Raw genomic sequence first — 18857 nt, 5'->3', positions numbered from 1 at the left:
CGGTGATAAAAGCGCGAGCTGAGGAGGGTTTCCTCGCTCTGAATTACCTGTAGCGAGGTTTGAATTACCTGTAGCGAGAATCCTCAACTTCAGGATAGAGGTTTCATGAGCCACGCCGTCAACGATAGTCTATCCAGGTGCTTGTGATAACAAGGACACTGCATTAGTAGATCAGGACATTGAGTGCTCAAAAGTGGAGCATCCATCGACATTCTCTGCAGATCTGTGTACCAATGCCTTCTGGGCCAAGCCGGAGCTATTAGAATCACGGCACCCTTTGCTTCTTTTATTTTCCTCACCACCCTGGTAGCAGGATGATCGGAGGAAATAGATATGCCAGATGAAAATCCCAATTTCACTGACAAGGCGTCCACAAAGATCGCTCCGGGATCCTTTGTTCTTGCCCCATATGCGGGCACTTTATTGTTCAGACGGGACGCCATGAGATCTATCTCTGGCAAACCCCACTTGTCTATCAGAGTCTGAAAGACTTCCGGGTGTAGAGCCCATTCGCTTGCTTGAATGGCGTGTTGACTGAGAAAGTCCGCTTCCAAGTTTAGGACTTCCGGAACGAATACTGCGGACAATGCTGGAAGATGGAGTTCTGCCCACTTTAGTATGTGACTTACCTCCTTCATTGCGGTTTGGCTGTGCGTTCCTCCCTGATGGTTCAGGTACGCCCCTGCCATTAAATTGTCCGAGCGGATCTGGACTGGTCTTCCTTGAAGAGTGTCCTTTTCCTGAATCATTGCCATGTATATGGCCCGAAGTTCTAACAGATTTATTGGCAGGCAACTTTCTTCTGTGGTCCATTGTCCCTGGAACCATAATCTTCCGGACACTGCTCCCCAGCTCTGAAGACTGGCATCTGTTGTCAGGATCCCCCATCTGATAGCAAAAAGGTTCTCCCTTTGTCTAGATGCGATGTCTGTAGCCACCAGGCTGATGACTTTCTTACCTTGTGTGAAAATACCATAGTCTGTTTCTTTATTGTCTGATGTATTCCATTCCATCTGGCCAGAATCAGACGCTGTCGAGGTCTTGAGTGGAATTGTTCATACTCCCCCATGTCGATTTTTGACATCATCAAACCCATCAGTCGCATAGCTGCGTGGATTGATATTTTTTGACTGTGTAACAACTCCTGAGTACTTGACTGTACCTTGGATATCTTGTTCCGAAGTAATCAATTTTCTGCAGATTTTAATTCAGTACAGCCCCACAGTGAGTCTTCCGTACGGAACCAGAGATGACTTTGCCCAATTTATGAACCACCCGTGCCTCTGCAGACAAGTCATTATCTGTTGGAGATGGCACAGAAGCTTTTCCTGTGATTGTGCCAGGATAAAAAAGGTGGCCGAGGTATGGCAATTTTCTTATCCCCTCTAGCGGAGAAAGGCTGCCATAATCATCATAATTTTGGTACATACTCTGGGGGCTGTGGCTAACCCAAAGGGTAACGTCTGGAACTGAAAATGTTGCTGGAGAATGGTGAACCTTGAGATAACACTGATGGAACAGTGCTATAGGAACCTGTAGGCAAGCATCCTGACTATCCAGGGATACCATGTAATCTCCTGGCTCCATGCAAAAACTGTGGAGCGCAACGTCTCCATGTGAACCGTGGTACCCAAACTTATCTGTTTAGGATTTTGAGAATGGGGTGAAAGGATCCTTCTGAACCCAAACCTGGTTGGAGTAAAAACCCCTGTCCCTATTGTGCAGGGGTTACTGGAATGACTATTCCTGACAAAAGCAATTTATGAACTGCTTCTTGCAAATCCCTGTCCTTCGCCTCTACCCGAGATGGACTGGAACAGAAGAACCTCTGAGGAGGATGCTTCTAGAAAGGAAAGTATAACCTAGAGATACCTCTTCTTGCACCGAGGCATCTGTTTGTAGACTGATAACCGATCTGTGCAAACTGAAGAAGTCGGCCCCCTATCCTCTTGGGGTCCCCCAGTAGGAGGCCCGCACCATCATGCTGATGGCTTATCCTCTGGTTTGGAAGCTGGCCCTCTGGTTGCATTTGCTTCTTAGCCTTACCAAACTTATTGTATTGGGGCTGCTATGTTCCTTTATGACCGACAAAGCCGAAACTGGACCCCTAGGTTTGGTGGTTATATGTGGAAGGAAACGTGACCTTCTTGGAGTCTGTTTCTGACTCCAGAATATCTGTTAACTCCTTCCCAAACAGAAACTTTCATCCAAAGGCAAAGTTTCCAGAACCTTCTTTGATTCTGAATCAGCTTTCCATGTATTTAAGCAAAACTGCTCTGCGAGCAGCTATTGTTAATGCTGATGCCCTAGAACATTAGTGTCCATATGAGCTATATGGGATTCTTGCTCCCTTGCAGGCGCTGAAAACCTGTCTTCCAGTCCTCAGCCCAGTGTACCTACAGCACCTGGTATTCCAAGATGGTCTCCCATCCAAGAACTAACCAGGCCCAACACTGCTTAGCTTCCAAGATCTAGTGAGATTAGGCCTATCCAGTGTGGTTTGGCTGTAGATTGCAAGGTGAAGTCATGGCTGGCCTTATAACTACCCCAGACAGAGACAATATGGTTTTCAGAAAACCATCCCTCTTCTGACATTGACGGCAAAGGCCATATAGATTTTTGCACTATCAATGATATGCGTATCTATTTTAGTAGGCACTTCCTATTTTTAAACAGTTCCCAGCTGGAAAAGGATATTTGGAATCCCATTTACTGGGAACCTATATTCCTTATTGGGTATAGCCCAAACCTTTTCCATGATTTCCATCAGCTGCTGGGGTCCCCCATGAGGAGACCTTATTTTTTTGGGACGTTTAAACATAGGTACCTTATTTTTAACACAGGCTCTGCTGATCCTCTGAGGACAGAAAGGCCTTTACTGCTCTCATTAATTCAGCTATATTCACTGAGCTGATACTCTACTTCGACATACAAAGAACAGGTAGAGGGTATGTAGAGCTTTCATCGTCTGATGAATCATCATGTGTAGCTTGTGCAGTTGATGATTTATTTACACTCGGTTTATCAGCTGGATTTATTGGAGAAGCTGTTGGGGATTCCGTAGGTAGAGAGCTACATGTATGGGTTAATAGTGAACCCTATTCCTGGTATTGACGCTGTGGGAATGAATCTTTCAGCTATACTGGACAAGGTCTGTGAAAACATCGCCCAAGGGGGATCTATCTGTACTTGACGTAAATCAGGGATCTGCCTTGTGTTATGCTGAACAGCAAACCATTTTACACATAAACCACCCTGTACCAGATCAGAGAGGATAACACAGTTTTTGCAAGACAACATGAAATGAGTGTTGGTGTTCCTGTAAGTGTACTCTCGTCACCTTTGCCGCTCTTAGACATGATAAATAATCAGCACTTACACAGTGTACTACACAATTTGTGACTGTAACCACTTTATCAATCTAAAGTGATATCAATCTGACCCTTACCCATGCACCCGCATTGAGGATCAGAAGACCAATTGACAAACATATATAAAGTCAGCAATCACACTTGCAGTCAGTCACATGTTATACATTAGTCATATGAGCACATAATCAACTACGAACACATTTTAAAGTATGTAGGAGTACATATTACTGAATTCTGTTTTATACAGATCTTAACGTATTTAGACGCAATGCGAAGAAAACCACAGTAATGTACACAGACTCATATGCAATAGTTACTTAAATGTAACTATTCATACTGACAAAAGTAGATAGAAATTTAGTGCTGTATAACCCGTACTCAGCAGAGTGGGATACAGGGAGACTCGCCTCACTTCCAAGATCGATCAATACGTTAGCGAACGCTGAGTGGATCCAGACGCTACTAGTGTACACCGCCGCTCCGGGAACTTTTAGTGAGCACAGACGCACTGTGCATACAGACGCACTGGCCATACAGATGCCTGTATTGCGGCCAGGGCTCCTCGCGGTAGCGCTTAGTGAACACAGCCGCAGCGGCCTATGCTGCGACCGAGACCACTCGTGGTAGCGTCTGAGACGGAAGTGAGGCAACAGTTCATGGCGGGAGACTCGCGGAAACTGGTCATGAACTGGGGGGAGGGGCGACCAGGAGAGCGTCTAACTCCCCACCGCTGACATCAACCCTAGGGATCGCAGCCTCATACTATTCCTGGTGCCTTATGATCCCTAAGGCCTAGCGCTGAAGCACCCGTGGTGGCGGCGCGTCAGCTACTGTTTGGTAGTCTCCTTCCAATACAGTGCGGCTGTGTCCGTATTCCCCGACTACATGGAACCGATGCCTTACCTTTTCCCCGTGCTCCGGCCACAGCCTGGTCACGTCTGCTGGACCTGCTAGTATATCCGACACAGACGCCCGCGGAGACAGCACTGTACACATGGGTAAGCGTTGTTGCGACCCGGCAGAGAGTTGTTGGAGCGACTCTTTCCAATATGCGTATAAGACGCTGTTAAGAAAGATCGCTCAAAAACATAGTAAGACTATAAAAATAAAATAAGAAAGCTTAGGGCTGCCATAGAACAGCAGCCCTCTGACCATGGAAGTGGTCTTCAACCATTCCTGGGCAAATCCTAGAAGTCGGCCCCCCACCCTGGGATCCCCCAGAGGGAGGCCCGCCCCGTCATGCGGCAGGCTTGTCAGTTTTGGAAGCAGGCTGACGGGCAGCCCAAGCCTGCTTCGGTCTGGGCTTGGGAGGTCTGGAAGCACGAGCTTGCTTTGGGTACGCCTGACCTTTTGCTTTACTTGGAGGATAAAAGGGCCGAGGGAAAGTAATTTTAGACTTCTGTGCGGAAGGAGCCGTACTAGGTAGGCAAGCTGTTTTAGCAGTAGCCAGGTCAGCCACAATCTTATTGAGGTCTTCTCCAAAGAGAATGTCTCCCTTGAAAGGAAGCACCTTCAAGGTTTTCTTGGAATCCATATCCTCCGACCAGGATCTCAACCAAAGGATACGTCTGGCCAAGACGGACGTAGTAGCAGCCTTGGCTGCCAGCACTACGGCATCGGAGGCCGCTTCCTTAAGGTACAGAGAAGCCGTGGCAATATATGAGAGACATTGTCGAGCATGCTCAGATGCATTAGAAGGCAGCTCCGCCTCTAGCTCCTGAGCCCATGCCTCAACAGCTTCAGCAGCCCAAGTTGCTGCAATGGTTGGCCTATCGTTAGAGTGTAAATCGCTTTCAGACAACCTTCCACACGTCTATCCGTCGGTTCCTTCATAGAGGTGACGGTAGTTACTGGCAGAGCAGAGGAAACTACCACATGAGAATCTACGGGCGGAGGAGTTTCCCAATTTTTACAGAGCTCCGAAGAGAGAGGATAGCGAGCCAACAGTCTCTTATTCGGTGTAAATTTCGCCCCCGGATTTTCCCAGGACTCCTGAGGTATGTCAGTCAGGTGTTGAAAATGCGGTAAAACTTGTTTAACCACCTTCTTACGTTTAAATCGGTCTGGCTTTTTAGAGACAACCTCAGGTTCAGGTTCATCGGAGACCTGAAAAATAAGCCTGATAGCCTCAATCAAATCAGGGACATCCACCACTGACTTCCCTTCCCCATCAGAAGCATCAGAGTCAGTGTCTGTGGGATCAGTATATGCACCATCCTCCTCAGAGGATGTGTCCGGGATAGCAGTGGATTGTGAGGAGGTAATGGCCCGTTTAGAAAACGTCTTAGTCTTAGGTGGGCGAGAGTGAGATTTAGATTTAGTCAGTGACTGGTTCAATTGCTGTAACTGAGTGGAGATTTGATCTGCCCATGGCGGATTAATTGCAGGGACCATAAACTGCTGCATTGGCACAGGTGGTCCCACAGGGGGCGCCAGTTTAGTTACAAGCGTGTTTAACAGCGTGGAAAAGGTAGCCCAAGGTGGGTGATTTGTTGCCCCGGTGCTACGGACCCACTGGGGGATAAGGAACCCTCTGAACCTGAACTCTCTGCTGCCTTACTTTCCTCCAAAATGTCCGTGGCATCACCACCACGCAATGTGGGAGAAGCCCCAGCTCCGTTGCCTCGTGTAGCTGACATACTAGTAAGCACAATGGGCCTAATTCTGAGTTGATCGCAGCAGAAACTTTGTTAGCAATTGGGCAAAACCATGTGCACTGCCGGTGGGGCAGATATAACATGTGCAGAGAGAGTTAGATTTGGGTGGGGTGTATTCAAACTGAAATCTAAATTGCAGTGTAAAAATAAAGCAGCCAGTATTTACCCTGCACAGAAACAAAATAACCCACCCAAATCTAACTCTCTGCAAATGTTACATCTGCCCCCCCTCCAGTGCACATGGGCCCTCATTCCGAGTTGTTCGCTCGCAAGCTGCTTTTAGCAGCTTTGCACACGCTAAGCCGCCGCCCAATGGGAGTGAATCTTAGCATAGTAAAATTGCAAACGAAAGATTCGCAATATTGCGATAAGACATCTCTGTGCAGTTTCTGAGTAACTCGAGACTTACTCGGCATCTGCGATCAGTTCAGTGGTTGTCGTTCCTGGTTTGACGTCACAAACACACCCAGCGTTCGCCCAGACACTCCTCCGTTTCTCCGGCCACTCCCGCGTTTTTCCCAGAAATGGTAGCGTTTTTTCACACACTCCCATAAAACGGTCAGTTTCCGCCCAGAAACACCCACTTCCTGTCAATCACATTACGATCACCAGAACGATGAAAAAGCCGTGAGTAAAATTCCTAACTGCATAGCAAATTTACTTGGCGCAGTCGCAGTGCGAACATTGCGCATGCGCACTAAGCGGAAAAACGCTGCGATGCGAAGAAATTTACCGAGCGAACAACTCGGAATGACCCCCATGGTTTTGCCCAATTGCTAACAAACTTGCTGCTGCGATCAACTCAGAATTACCCCCACTATTGGGTAACGCGGTACAACCTTAGCAGCGATATACCTAGCAAGAACTCTCAGTGCAGTGTGACTTTCCTGTCAGCACAAACTGGGAATCCAAGAGATATATGGTGACTATAACTCACAAAGAAAAATACACAGCAAGTATATCTTGTGAAATACCTATATTATTTTAGAAAACCCGACACACGTCCCCTCAGGTTACAGAATATAGGAGTAGCACGCTGAGTGAAATACCCGATATGGCAGTCAGGGGAGGCAGTGCCTCCCCTGTCATTAATGATTAAAATAATGTTAAGAAGATATTTAGGACACAAATTCTGTGTCATAACTATCTGCTTTAGCCTTTACATTATTTTAATCTTTTTTACTTGCGAAAAAACTGTCTGTAATGTGTTTCGGAGGCACTGCTGCCAGTGCCTCCCGCTATCAATGTGAAATGGCCGGAAGCGGGGGGCGGGGCTAAGCTTTGGGCAGTGAAAGCCCATTAAAAAATCAGCAGAAGCGGCACTTACTATAAGTGCCTCTTTGACAGGGGGGTGCTTTCAGCCTAACTAAACACTGATGTCATTGGCCAGTTGCGAATTAAGAGGATGGAGGGGCGGGGGATGGGGGGGGGGGACGGGACGAGACACAGCGTGTCGTTTTTCATACTTGTCATCTACATGTGCAGCCTATTAGCTCCCCGCCCTCCCATCCCCCGGTAATGCAGCCCGGCCAGATCAGATGTATAGGGGAGATAGGAGCCACCACCGCGATACCCTTTCCACTCGGCTACACCCCCCCCCCCCCCCCGCGCATGACGCACGGACTCCTCGTCTGCCTGGTGTGAGGCAGCCAGAGCAGAGGAGAGACGCTTGTAAATAGGAGGGAGAGATCGCGGCCGGGAGCTACAGCTGAGGTGACATTCATGCTTAACTGCGCGCTCATTCCCAGCACTGCTCCCATCCTGCCCAACCCCCCCCCCCCCAACTCAGCACCGTTCTTCCCATCCTGCCCCCCCTGCTCCACACCACTAGTCCCATCCTACCCCCTGCTATGCACCACTACTCCCATCCTGCCCCCCCTGCTCCACACCACTACCCCCATCCTACCCCCCTGATATGCACCACTACTCCCATCCTGCCCCCCTGCTATGCATCACTACTCCCACCCTACACCCCTGCTATGCACCACTACTCCCATCCTGCCCCCCTGCCATGCACCACTATTTCCATCCTACCCCCATGCTATGCACCACTACTCCCATCCTGCCCCCCAGCTATGCACCACTACTGCCATCCTGCCCCCCCTGCTCTGCACCACTACTTCCATTCTGCCCCCCCACTCAGCACCACTGCTCCCATCCTGCCCCCGCTGCTATGCACCACTACTCCCATCCTGCTCTCCCTGCTCTGCACCAATACTCCCATCCTGCTCTCCCCCATCACTCAGCACCACTGCTCCCATCCTGCCCCCCGCTCTGCACCAATGCTCCCATCCTGCCCCCCTTGCTCCACACCACTACTCCCATCCTACCCCCCTGCTATGCACCACTACTCCTATCCTGCCCCCCTGCTATGCACCACTACTCCCATCCTGCCCCCTGCTATGCACCACTACTCCCATCCTGCTCTCCCCCTCCGCTCAGCACCACTGCTCCCATCTTGCCCCCCTGCTCTGCACCAATACTCCCATCCTGCTCGCCCCGCTCAGCACCACTGCTCCCATCCTGCCCCCCCCCCGCTCTGCACCAATACTCCCACCCTGCACCCCCTGCTCCACACAACTACTCCCATCCTGCCCCCCTGCTATGCACCACTACTCCCATCCTACCCTCCCTGCTATGCACCACTACTCCCATCCTGCTCCCCCCCGCTCAGCACCACTGCTCCCATCCTGCCCCCCCCCCCGTTCTGCACCAATACTCCCATCCTGCACCCCCTGCTCCACACAACTACTCCCATCCTGCCCCCCTGCTATGCACCACTACTCCCATCCTACCCTCCCTGCTATGCACCACTACTCCCATCCTGCCATGCACCACTACTCCCATCCTACCCTCCCTGCTCTGCACCACTGCTCTCATTCTGCCGTCCTGCTCTGCACTACTACTCCTATCTTACCTCCCTGAGCCACACTACTATTCCTCCTATCCTGCCCCATTTCTCCACTCTACTCCTCCTGCTCAGCACTACTCCTCCTCCTATCCTGCCCCTTTGCCCCACACTAATGTTCCTTCCATCTTACCCCCCCTGCTCCGCACTACTCCCATCCTGCCCCCCTGCTATGCACCACTACTCCCATCCTACCCTCCCTGCTATGCACCACTACTACCATCCTCCCTGCTGCTCCACACTACTCCTCTGCCTCAATGTACTGTGCGATGTGACTCGATGACGTCACACTACGCAAACGGCTGCCCACCTGCCCATTTTCTCCTGCTGGGCCCACCAACTCCACTGATGAGGCTGAGAGACCGTGACAGAAGGGTGGGAGGCTCAGAGGCACATAGTGAAGTGGGGAGAATGAGAGACAAAGTGAGGAGTATTGTGAGAGATTCAGATGGGAGATGATGGTGTGGCTGAGAGATGACGCAGGGAGGATATGATGGTGTGGCTGAGAGACGATGCAGGGCGGAGTTGATGTTGTGGCTGAGAGATGCAGGGAAGGGGTAATGGTGTGGCTGATAGATGCAGAGGGAAGGAGGTGACACGAGTCTGGTTGAACCTCTGTTGTATGATGAGCACATTGGTTATATTCCTACACAAACAGGCATCTTCCGGATCATGTGATCTCCTATATGAATAGTGATTACTGACTGAAGACGCTGTCTGCCCAGGAAGGATACACTTCTTCAGAGGTTCCCCATTATGAGAAACCACCATATAGGTAAGGTGCATATTGAAAAGAAAAGAATGCCAATAGGTGGTGCTAGACACACCCAGTAGGCGGAGCTAGACACACCCGATAGGTGTTGCTAGACATGTCCAGTAGGTAGGTGGTATTAGACACGCCTCTATGACGGTGTACCACCTAATAAAATGTGCTACGCACGCCTATGTGTGTTGCGGCAGCGGAGAGTGGCGGGTACTTTAGTTTGTAATGGGCTGAGCTCACCCATGCTTTATCAAAGACCCAAGGCTCAGGGCTGTACTCCTTATGTTGTATTCTATACTGCTGGTAGAGTGGGACAGTAATGTGCTCTCCCTGGCGTCACCCTCTTCCTGTCACCGACTGCTGTAACCCACAGCTGGCACCGACTGCTGGTACCCTCTCACTGTCACCCTCTCCCTGGCGTCACCCTCTCGACATCACCCACAGCTGGCACTGACTGCTGTCACCCTCTCCCTGTCACCCTCTCCCCATCAGCCACAGCTGGCCCCGACTGCTGTCACTCTCTCCCTGGCGTCACCCTCTTCCCGACACCCACAGCTGGCACTGACTGCTGTCACCCTCTCCCTGTCGTCACCCTCTCTCCATTATCCACAGCTGGCACAGACTGCTCTACCCTCTCACTGTCACCCTCTACCTGGCGTCAACCTCTCCCTGTCACCTCTCCCCGTTGCCCACAGCTGGCACCGACTGCTGTCGCCCTCTACCTGGCGTTACCCTCTCTCCATCACCCACAGCTGGCGCCGACTGCAGTCACCCTCTCCCCCTCTTCCTGTCACCAACTCCCTGGCATCAACCTCTTCCTGTCACTCTCTCCCTGTGACCCACAGCTGGCACAGACTGCTATCACCCTCTCCCTGTGACCATCTTGCTGTCACCAGCTCCCTGGCATCATCCTCTCCCTGGCGTCACCCACTGCTGTCACCCTCTCCCTGTTACAAACTGCTGTCATCCTTTCCCTGGCGTCACCCACTGCTATCACCCTCTCACTGGCAACACCCTCTCCCTGTCACCCTCTCATTAGCAAAACCCACTGCTGTCACCCACTGCTTCTCCCTGGAATCGCCCACTGCCTTTCTTTGTCTCCCACTGACCCAGGGACAGCGGAGGTAGCAGGCATTGGCTTGGGTGCGTACGGCGGGACACAGCTGACATTATATCACTGAGCTACATGCACACACACACACACACACACACACACATATATAGTCACAAGCATACCATGCAGAAATGATACACCATAAAACTACACTGGACTAGCAATACAAAGTATTACTCAGTATAGCTATATATGAACAATAGAGATAACAAAGCACAGTTGATACTAGATGTATATCACAGGGTGTTTGCACCACACAACCCTGAATGTATGCACTCTTTCTTAACTAACACTGTCCCAGTGACAGGTAGAATACTTAAGTGTCCTGTAAAATGCACAGCGCTGGCGATCAGATGGCTTTACAGAGGAGGATTTTCCCCAGCAGTCCCAGGAACAGCTCAGCTTCGTTGTGATGGCGGCTGACAGGTAGTGAGGGGAAGATATGCAGCTCCAGGGTGGAAACATTCACTAGGCTGGACGAGGAGCTACAGGTTAGGCCTTATCCCCCTGCTGGCATCCCCACCGGGCGCTGCGGGCTTTATAAAAATAGGGTTTTTATGAGAGAAAAACCCCCACCTGTGCCCAGTGTCCCAGTGACTAGTGGAGCGGCTGCCCGATTACAGTGTCCACACCAGCGCGCGCGGCCCGCCTCCTACGGCCGCGCCGGTTCGCGGTTAACAGCGGGACAAAGAGACCCTTTACCTCCCCTTGTACCTGCGGCCACGCGATCCTGGAGGGCAGCGGCGGGTGTGTGTGACTGACAAGAAAGACACCGGAGCCTCCGCTATAGTTACCTGGCAACCAGGGCGCGGGAGTATACAGCGCCGCTGGGGGAGTGATGGAGCTGCAGCAAAATATGTCTTATGACATACATAAAAGCTGCAGCCCTTGAAGTCTTCAAAAGATTTACAATTTAAGCTATAATATGGGCTGCAAAGGCAGTTTCCCTGTTGATTGCCTGCTTACTGCATCGCACCAACTTACAAACTGAGCTCCTGTGCACGGAGGCGGGGTTATAGAGGAGGCCGCGCTGTGCATCTTGGGAACAGTCAAAGCTTTGAGCCTGTTGGTGCCTCGGATCAAAATCCTACTCTATACCCCCGATGTTAATCCTTTTGGAGCCCAGTGTACCCCACAGCAGAAATATATATATCTATATCTATATATATCTATCTCTATATATATCTATCTATCTCTATATATATTGTCAAAGTCAGAAAAATATCACGCTACACACTACCATATATGCACCTCATGCGAGTGCCTGCTGCGTGTGCATGAGCCCTCCCGTGCGTGCGCATACTCAGTTGCGTGCACCCGCAGGCGCGCGGTATGCGCATTTACGGTAGAGTTTATGTTCGTCTAGCGGGCGACTCAATCGTAACATATTTTATTCATATAATGTATTTTGTAGATTATGGTCCCTTTGATAGAATCTGAAAGTTTAGTTAATGTAGTATGTTCGGGGACAAAGAGATCCCTCTTTGTTTGATATGAAGGGTCAGACAGGGGTAACACAGTGGTGTTTAGTATCCATCGGAAGAGAATATAATTAGCAATATTCCGGTGTTGGTTTGAAGCGGATTAATCGCTCGTGCATAAAGTTATGGACATAAGAAGTTTATGGACATTTACTATATTTGCACTTTATTACCCATGCGGCGGGAAACCCAGTTTCCCACCCACCTGAGCAGTTAGGAATAAGTCACAGCCCACCTGTATGAACCAACCTATGACCTTTTGTTATAATGCGAAGACGAATTCCTGTGTCCAATGAACAATAAGAATGTAGGGACCATTGTACTGTACTGTGTGTAAGTGTATATAAAGACAAGCCGATCTGGGCCAGCTCTCTACTCTCTTCAACGGTTCTCATTGCTGATAATCGGGAGCTGGATATCCAGAAAGGCGCATGCGATTGTTTCCCCTTGTGCGTAAGTTCTCTGCAACCATATTGTCTCTTATGTAATGTTATAAGCAATTCTCTCTCTCCTCCCCCCCCCCTTAAATGTAATTGTATCTGTATTGTATTTTATGTGAAGTGATTCGGTTAGGTATTTTATGTTATCTTGGTAGTGTATAACTTGTATTGTATTATTCTTTTGCGATTGAACGTTCATTCATTTCCTTAAAAGGCGTTAGACCCTTAGACCGGTATTGTGTGTTCATTATATTGCAGAGGGTAATAGGAGCGTCTCTATCGCTCAATCAGCTTTAGTGTAAACAAGGTTAAGCAGCGTTATATCACTACAGTGTTTCAGTACAAGGTCTACAGTATAAGAATATCCTTTCTGTGTGTTACATTCAAGGTCTACTGATTGTTATCTTGTGAGCGTCTGCGCCGCTCGTGATCTCCTCGTGGTCTCGAGCGTCCGCTACGCTGATAGCGTAGCATTACGGTAGTCGCTCACCTATAGTGTGCCCGATACCAACAGCGTATTCTCGCGAGCGTTTGTGTCGCTCGAGCGGCTCGCTCCCGATACAGCGTCCGCTACGCTAAGGGCGTACCCTTACGGTACCTGTGCGCCAATTGCGTACTGTGTTCTTTAACCTTTTAGCGTGTTTTATACAAGGTATAGAATAGGCATTGTCAATTGGGGACTCGCCCGCTTTTCACATATCTGCACTAGGTAATTTCAGCAGACATTATCGATCAGCAAAAGGCGGGAGGTAATATTCCTCGTAGTGCTGACCAGATAAGCGTCTGCTTCGCTTAGTAAGGAGTGCTGAAGGAATCCAGAACCGGAAGGTAGGAACAGTACGTACGCATAAGCACACACACCTGTATTTCTTGCTTAGTAATATTTGTCCATATCTCATTCTCCTGGTTGCCATTTCATAATTGATAACGTGCTGAGAAAGATTTGTTGCTATTTGTAGTTAAAAAGTAAAAATAATACATTAAGGGGTAATTTGTAAAACACACACACAGCTTTGCCTAAAATACATGGAGAGACCTGTGTGGTGCTCGGTAGATGATTACAGTTAAAAATCATCTACATTGATAAACGTGCTAATTGTATTTCTGTGGACATATCTGGCCAGCGCACACGTGTCTCTAACAAAAGGGTGAGACTAGCGTGCGCGACGCAAGGGTCGACGCACGGAGCGTATATTACGCAACGGAGCGTCTGGGTATGCCCACCGAAACTCAAATCGCACAATAGCATTGTTTTAGTGGGGGCGGTATAGTATAGCCACGCGATAATAGCACAAATTGATTTCAGTTTCCAAAACTTAGTTTAAATACCTTACTTTACTGTAATGCCTCTGGGGAGAGCTATCAGATTACGGGAAATGATTTTTCTGATCAGAAAACTATAGAATGATAGTGGGTTGAAAACGGTATGAGTGTATTGAACTCCTCTTGGTGAAATCTTGGTGAAGTAAATCTTGGTGAAGTAAGTCTTGGTGAATCACGGTCAAGGTGAATACGTGATGAGCACGGTCTAAGTGAAAACGTGCGACGGAGTGTGATAAAGTTTTCGTTGTATTACGCTCTGGCTGTTTTGGAGCACAGTAGGGAGACTCCAATGATCCTACCATTTATGGGCAACAAGTGTCTATAAGTGGTACGATTGGACCGCACGGTTGTATGTGTGACCAATAACGCAACGTGATATGAGGTCATATATTAAATTGCCCCCATGCGTGTTGTAGGGAGCACATGCAAGTGTGATTTGTGTAAAAATAAGGAATTTTTGCTGGTAGGGCCTGCTACGATTACGTGGGTCTGCAAAAAGGGGCGGATTCGTTGTACTCGGAGCAGAAGAAGCTGGTGGTAGAGCTTGGAGAACTTCCACCGTAGACTTCTGTGTTTGGTGCATTTTAGGAAGTTTTTTTTCTGTGTTAAAAAGGTCCACAATGGCAGCCAAGTGCACAACACAGGGACGTTCAGCAGTCAGGGTTCAGACTGAAGAGGCTCGCAGACCCCGAGGGTCTGCTCGGTTAGTAATGTGGGGGAGGTATGGTCCCCACACTGAGACCTTTTGTGACGAATGGACACGAATGACTGTGGGGGATAAAGCACCATTTCCTGGGATAGGTAGTTTTGACTCAGAGGTATTGCATAATTTAAGGCGAAGGATCTGTCTCATAAAATCCTGGAAACAACGAATTAGACATTATGATTGTTTACAGTTATGGCAACAGGAAAGTGAAATGCAAAGAAATTTAACTTACATATCTGACTCTCATCTTGGGAGGAGAGACATGGCAATGGAGAGGATTATGGCTGCAGAGAATGGCACGATGGGGTATGATAAACAGGCACTTAGCAACTGTATTATAGAGGATAAGACTAATTGTAATAAACGTAACGATGATAATTGTAATACTGTTAAATGTACAACTATTAACCCATGCAAGTTGCACCCCATGTTAAACTTCCCTCAGGATTACAAACAAGAAAGTGAGCCCAGCACGATGTCGGTACCTCTTCCAGAAGCCATCCTACAAGACATCCAGGTGGACGCGACCAAATCGGTAAAGGCAGTAATCAAACCCCCTAACGGAGGGTCAGGTGAGGTCGTGTCCACAGGTACGTATGGTGTTATACATCACGCACAAACAAATGTACCTCATATTGTAGAACCAACTCAGAATGACGTTATTGGACTTAATCCTGTCAGGGTAATTGCAGTACCAAATGGGAAAACTGACACTTCAGGAGTCACTCCTGTCAGGAACATCGCCATGCACTGCCCCTTTTCCCAAACAGAATTAAGAACAATTTTGTCTGAATTTCCTGACCCTAGGAAAGACTTAGTTGCATGTCAAAAGTATATTAGAGAGCTAGGAAATTCTGCAGAGCCAAATAACAAAGATTGGAGGACAGTTTTGAGGGCATGTTTACCCCCCGATGTCGACTCAGTGAAATTTATCGCTGACTGTAAACTAGATGAAGAAATACCACTAACAGACGAGTATAATCAGGATAATGTAAAGAGAATCAACTTACAGTTAGGAGTATATTTCCCTGCAGTGGTAAAGTGGAATAAAATTTTACAATAAGACAAAAAGAAGGTGAATCCACACCAGAGTATTTTCACCGGGCTCTGCAGGATATGGCTAGGTACACTGGTATAGATGACATTAAAACTAATGTACACCACAGAGAAGTAGCTGTGTCCGTATTAATGGACGGCTTAAAAGACACACTAAGAATCAGGGTACAAACCTCTCTACCTCACTGGAGAGGTATCTCGGTGGCTGCATTAAGAGAGTCCGCTATCGAGCATGACCGTAATATCCAAAGAACCAGGGAAGCACAGGGAGAGCGGTTGATGGTAATGAGCATCAAAGCACTAGAGGAGGCATCAAGTCGACCGAAACCCCAGGCCACTAGCACATGGAGGAAGCCAAGGATTTGTTATCTTTGTAAAAGAGAAGGGCATTATGCCAGCAATTGTAATAGCTTTCATAAAGTCAGACCCCCTAGACAAAGAAATGAGCAAAGTTATGACACACCAAATTATAATCAGGGATCATATGGGAAGAATTTTGGGCCACACCCATGATATGTAGTCAGGAAAAGGTGATCATTAGGACTGATGGTAAGCCTGAGGTAACGGTTAATAAATTGGGAGGTCATTCCCTGAAGACACAGGAATGACCGGGTAAAATTTGTAATGTATCTGTGAAATGTTTTCTTTTTCCCCATCTCTGACGGTCATCAGTAGGACTCAAACATTGCATAGCTACTTGGTCTTTGCAGAAGTCTACCAAACCCCAGCATGACCTACCCGCATCAATGTATCCTGGCCAGATACAAAGGGTGGAGTATGGAGGTGCTGGTGGGAGGGACTGAGCAAGGATACCATTGGACATGTAGATATGACAGCCTGATGATGAACGGCAGATCTGACAATGTTTTAAAATGTTTGAAAAATGTTTTTTTTCCTGTTGTTGTTTATTGTTGGTTTATGTAATATATATGTATATGAATTGTTCTCTCTCTTTTGTTTTTTTTGTTTTTTGTTTTCTCTCTTCTCACTCATGTTTTCATGTTTTAAAGATGGTATGTCACACATCAGTTAGACAAATGGTAATGCAAGATTTTTTGCTCCTTACAGAGAGATCGCTGATTTGGAAGGAGTATTGTATCACCAGAATGTCCGGTTGGAAGACTGAGAGACAGCACCTTTGAGATGACAGCAGAACAAGAAGAACAACAAGACTAGAGAACTAATTATCGTAACAAGTTTCTCTCCCCCTCAAACTGTTTTTTTTTTTCTGTACCCCCATTACAAATTTCTCCTTTTTTCCTCCTGTAAGATGGACTTGCCCCAAGAGACTGTGAGATGGATTTTCCTGTTGACCATGATGTTGACCAGAGCAGTCTGTTTCGGTGAGAGTACCAGTGAGGTCGAGAAAGGATCCAGAAGGGTTTCTGATGACTAAGACGGAGGTGTAAATTTCCAATAGCAACACAATCACCTAGCAAAGGCGAGTACCGGAAACAATCCAGCAGCCATGTTATTTATAGACATTGTGAAGGATTGTTAGCTAAAGAGAAATGTATCTGTAAGACTCTATGACAGTGTAGTTGAGGATGGGTGTATCAAGAAATGCCAATCCAGTTTTAATATCCACATGGACCGGCATCCATTGAGTGACTATCACTCCTTAGTGGGTAAAGTGTTAAATCAGACAGATTGTTGGGTATGCTCTCAAGTACCTCAAGGCCATAGCAAATCAGGATTAGTGCCCTTCCCTTTTACTATAGGGGAGGTACTTGAGCTAAGTGGTGGGAGGCCGGTGGACAGGAGGTTTAATATCTCCAGTCCTCCTAGTTTGAAGCTCCACCAATATCATGTGGATAGATCCCTAGTATGTTTTAACATTTCCAATCCCCGAAAGCCGGGAAAATCGGAAGTGTCATGGAATAACCAAACCATGACCTTTTCATACAGAGCCGATAGAATGCCTACAGATACAGAACTTATACGCCACATAGCCGGTAGTGGAAAATATTTCCGATATAGATATACCCTAGGAAGTAGGACCATGAGAGTTGGAGAGGTATCACCAGGATACTGTGCACATATCATACAAACTGATACGAGTACTAAACAGATGGGAGAATTAGGGTTAGGAGATTTCATATGGAAAATGTGTAATATGGTAATGTCCTACTCCGTCCCATATGTTCTCCCCGATGATGCATATTTCATATGCGGAAGGAAGGCGTATAAGTGGCTTGCCCCAAACTCAGAAGGGTTATGTTATATTGGAAAAGTACTGCCTGAGGTAATGACCGTATCCCACACTAAAATAAGGATATTCACCGCAGTGCCCAAGCTCCTTATACTCACACTCATTACGAACACATCGTTAAACGGCACCTAATAGAAAGAACAGAGCATCCGGCCTCTGACCTGATCAATGAATCCACCGGGATTCAATTCCTAATCGCGTTAGATATCACTCGTACCGCCAGAGGAGTGATAAATTATAAATACATATCTGCGCTTGCAAATTTATTAGACAATATCACTGAAATGTATGATGACACATTCAGGTATACCGGAAGGGAGCTCCAAGCTTATAAAACAGAACTGGTTCAGCATAGGATGATTCTCAATTATCTCACAGCTGTGACAGGCGGGTATTGTGTTACCCTAGTGACTCAGTATGGAATAAAGTGCTGCACATATATTACAAACAGCACCGAGGACCCGGTCGAGGTCATAGACAAAAAGATGGATGACATTTTGCAATTAAAATGGGAGTTCCGAAGGAAACACAATCTCACCCTTTCCGCTGTGGGTAATGAGCTGACCAGTTGGGTGTCATGGTTGAACCCACGAAATTGGTTCTCTGGTTTAGGAGAATGGACTCAAGGAATTATCATGGATATAGGGAAATTTCTTTTGTGTACTCTGGGTGTCATCATATTGGTCGGTCTGATATTTAGATGCGTTCGGGTTTTAACAAAGTGTAAACGTAGCGCCCGAGTGATGAGTTTAAGAAGTGAAGATACTGTAATAACAACGACTGATTTGGTTTATGACCCAACGATAGAGACAATGTTGTGATGAAA

The 18857-nt window shown here is 47.7% G+C and overlaps 1 protein-coding gene and 1 pseudogene across 2 annotated transcripts in view; both read right to left on the bottom strand.

The window, feature by feature from the left end:
* Positions 1-18857, bottom strand: part of SPAG6 (sperm associated antigen 6) — a 350667-nt gene that overhangs the window by 115801 nt on the left and 216009 nt on the right. The gene's annotated exons all lie outside the window — the stretch shown is intronic.
* LOC134930821 (5S ribosomal RNA) lies at positions 2394-2512 on the bottom strand (annotated as a pseudogene).

Source organism: Pseudophryne corroboree, chromosome 5 (genome assembly GCF_028390025.1).
Source record: "Pseudophryne corroboree isolate aPseCor3 chromosome 5, aPseCor3.hap2, whole genome shotgun sequence".
In the NCBI taxonomy this organism is placed as follows: domain Eukaryota; kingdom Metazoa; phylum Chordata; class Amphibia; order Anura; family Myobatrachidae; genus Pseudophryne; species Pseudophryne corroboree.
Note: the sequence above shows the minus strand (reverse complement) of the source record. Positions and strands in the feature narration are given on the sequence as shown.